Genomic DNA, 4,067 nt, shown 5'->3' on the forward strand with positions numbered 1-4,067 from the left:
TGCCTGACTGTGTAGGAAATAGGGGGACCCAAAATGTAGTGGTTCTCAAGGGGGTAGCTCTACACTTCTTAGTACCACTTACTTCGCCAGCTCTTTGCTGCCCTGTCCCAATATTTTTGGGATGTGTTGCTGCCATCAATTTCAAAATTTACTTTTTTTTTTTTAAAATGGTACATTTTCTCAATGTAAACTTTTGATATGTTTTCCATTTTCTATTGTGAATAAGATATGGGTTTATGAGACTTACATATCATTGCATTCTGTTTTTCATCGCTCCAACCTTTTTGAAATTGGGGTTGTATTAAGTATTCTGTGAATGGGCAGCCGGAGGAGAGGGGTGGGTGGAGCAGTTGCTGTCTCTCTTGTTAGAGCTATTGCTATACTCCCAGCGCTCAGTAAAATGTAAATAGTAAAAGAGATAAGTCCAAAACACTGGACTTAATCCCTTATAAACCAGTAGACCAGTGGCTGCAAGATGGCTGTAAAGAGCTGCAATTCCTGGAGCTCTGCTTTCAGTCAAGGCATATCAAATGTATAAACATGACTGCTCTTATGTATAGGTAATACAAGGTGCTTGGTGTACTGCTGTTACTTGGTGCTTTTACTTATTTCCTTCCAAGTCCTTCCATGTCACCCTGTTCACCTGGCGGAGCGCACCAAAATGTGTTCTAAATCGGTTCAGGATTGGAACTTACACCATGCTATGGGCAGGGACGTATTTACCACAAGGCAAACAAGGCAGTTGCCTAGGGCAGCATTTTTCAGGGGGGCAGCACCTCCCCCCAGAAGAAGGAATGAAAGAAGGGAAACGCGCACCATGGGAACCAGGTGGGATCTGAGAGGGCTGCGGGCTGCTTGATGGTGTATGTAGAGCCTGACTCTCATTCCCGGGGATGTCCGCTGCTGTGAAGATGAGAAGTGTCTCTCTATCACCGGGGTGGGGGGGGGAGGTAGTAGAAGGTTCTCCTGGGTGGGGGGCAGGGATGTTGTTGGTCAATGTCACGCGGAGAAGGGAGGGGGAGGTTGTGTTGGTGGGTGTCCATGGGGGAAGATAAGCTTCATGTTGCCTAGGGTAGCACAAAACGTAAATACACCACTGGCTACGAGCCCTACCAGCAGATCGAAATGACAGGGCTATGACCTGTTAGACCTCATACAGGCACTGAGCTCTGTATATCCTGAACCTGTTGTTTTCACCCAGAGTCTCTAACCTCCAGGTGCTGCATGCAGGCTTCCTATTGAAGTCTAACAGGATGCAGCGGCTGCATGGACACAACTGTTTATTCTAATGTGACAGTGAGTGACCCCGAATGCAGAAAGTGTGCATTATATAACATTCAGGGTATACAAGCCTCAGGTGAACAAGACTGGCCTTCTTTCTGGGGGTCCAGCAAGCAAATGTGAAAAGGGGGGGGGGGTTAGTAAGAAAAGTCATTACAGTTGCTAGTCCTAAATGGCACCTAAAAGAACTTCACTATTTTATACAGGAAACGTTTCTATGTTTAGTACCATGCAGAACAGTATATTGAGCTCACATTGCATATGGCTGTCTACCAGTTGTGAGACTGATATTTTGTCAAAGCATTTATTATGAATATTGGAGCCACAAAGACATCCCCAGCGATTAGTGAGCTGATAATATATTCCATCCTCATGAGACTCGTCACCAGGGATTGCTTCATGAAACCTCTATGCCAATTACTGTTACTATTTTCTTACCAATGACAAATTACAATATACATACAGTAATCTATTTTCACCATATACTCTGCACCTGAGTTTAGTTTGATAGAACAGATTTGCCTGACAAACTTTTATGGGTTCCCTCCGAAAGAATGGAAGACAGTTCCTGTGACAATCCTGCAATTATTTTGAGAAAATGTAACTTTTTTCATTTTTGTTAAATGAGCATTTTGACATTTAATTTAGCACTATCATGAATAAAATAGTATGGGAAAGCAGCAAAAAAATATACAGTTGTAAAATCATTGCACTGATTATAAACTTTAGGTCTCGGGCTCTATTGTCATGGGGGGGGGGGGCTGATATGAAACACAGCTTGAGGCATCAGCTTAATTTTTGTGGACTGATCACTATAAATACTGTATATGGCTAGGCCACTCACCTAGTGTTTTGGGAGGACATACTGGTACATCATATGGGAAATGAGCTCCTGTACATGTCTGTCTGCACAGATGTGTGATGGCACAGTGATCTGACACAGTGGATCAAAGGCAAAAGGCACAGAGCCAATAGGAGTAGCTCTGTACCACAAAAATGACCACTGTGACCAATCATAGAATGTTCACACAGGCTGCCGCTAGCCAGTGTGTGCCAATTATTGGCTGGTGATAAGTTCGCTCTCACACACCAATTGGTATGTGAGAGAAAGACTCCTGGCCACCAACCAGCACCAGCAAAATCAGTACAGTGCCAGCAATAATAAGATCCACCCTTCTAATGTCATTCACCCCTCTACAGTGTATATCAGCCCCATCCTGTTTCTGATCTGACCTGCATTTTAACCACTTATTAATGTCAGGGATCCCCTCGATCCCCGCCGCGATGGTCCCGGCGCAGGCGCAGTATGCCGCCCTGTGCAGGGACGCGGGCTCTAGGTCCGGGCCGGCCGCGGCGCGTGAGTTCGCGCATGCGCAATAGGAGCCGCCCGCTGGGCACCAATGGCAGCGCAGGGCGCGATATTTAAACGGCCCTGAGCTGTCATTCAGTGCCTTCTGGTCTTGTCCTTGCCCTGTATCCTGTATCCTGTATCTGAACCTGAACCTGTAAGTTGCTGACCCGGATTGTACCTGACCACTGCTGAATTCTCCTGCCCAGACCCTTGCTTTGCCTGACCTCTCTTCCGTATGTCCCCTATTGGATTTGACCTACTGTTGATGACCTGGCGTGTGACCCGACTATTCTCTGCCCGCTGCCTTGTACCGTGCTGTCCTCCCCGTTACCGACCCGGCTTGCCTGACTCTGCACTTGCTCATCCATCCATCCATCCATCCATTCCTCTCAGCGGGGTTCCCAGACCTCCTCATATCAGGCTCTCTCCCGTGGGAGCCCCTGGCGACCACCCCTACCACTGACGGGTGCCCTCAGTAAGCACGACCTGGTCCCGGGGTACTCCAAGTCCATCCCCACCATCAGGGGCTCTGGTGAACAAGTACTCTGGGACTTAGACTCCGTGCGCTGGGGACGCCTGATTAGTGGAGTGCTAGTGGTGTCGCCAGGCGGTCCCTTACAATTAAGCTCTGGAAGATTTTATCCCCTTCATGATCAGGCAATTTTTTGCTATGTAACACAGCGATATTTTAACTGGTAATTGCACGGTCATGTGATGCTGTACTCAAACAAAATGTATATAATTTTGTACACAAATAAAGCTTTCCTTTGGTGGTATTTGATCACCACTGGGTTTTTTATTTTTTGTGATAGAAATGAAAAAATCCAAACATTTTGAAAACAAAACAATATTTTTTATTCTCTGCTACAAAACATATCCAATAATAAAATAAATAAAAGGTCTTCATAAATTTGGACCAAAATGTATTCTGCTATTCTGTCTTTGATAAAAAAAAATCCCAATAAGTGTATATTTATTGGCTTGCATGAAAGCTGTATTGCCTACAAACTATGGTATATATACTGGAAATTTTCTTTCTATACTACTAATGGCGGAGATCAGCAACTTATAATGGGACTGCAATAGTGTGGCGGGCAATTTGACATTAACTAAAGCTGAGAGGAACTGACACTGACATTACCAGTGTCATCAATACAGTGATCAGTGATAATACTATACACTGTCACTGTACTAATGACACTGGCTGGGAAGGGGTTAACATCTAAAGTGATCAAGGGGTTAAATGTGTGCCTAACTATGTGTAAAGTGTGCTGCTTTTTACTAATAGATCTCTTAGTTTTTTTATCCCTGCACTGCAGGGATGAGAAAACAGAGATTGTTCCCTCTGTACAGAGCCCTGTGTTGATTGTCAACACAGAGTTCTGTGCTGTGATTGTACACAGTCGATCAGCAGGTCCCTGCCATGAATGGTTGG

The sequence above is a fragment of the Staurois parvus genome, unplaced genomic scaffold, assembly GCF_062004578.1.
Source record: "Staurois parvus isolate SC_StPar_1 unplaced genomic scaffold, SC_StPar_1.0 ptg000154l, whole genome shotgun sequence".
NCBI lineage: Eukaryota > Metazoa > Chordata > Amphibia > Anura > Ranidae > Staurois > Staurois parvus.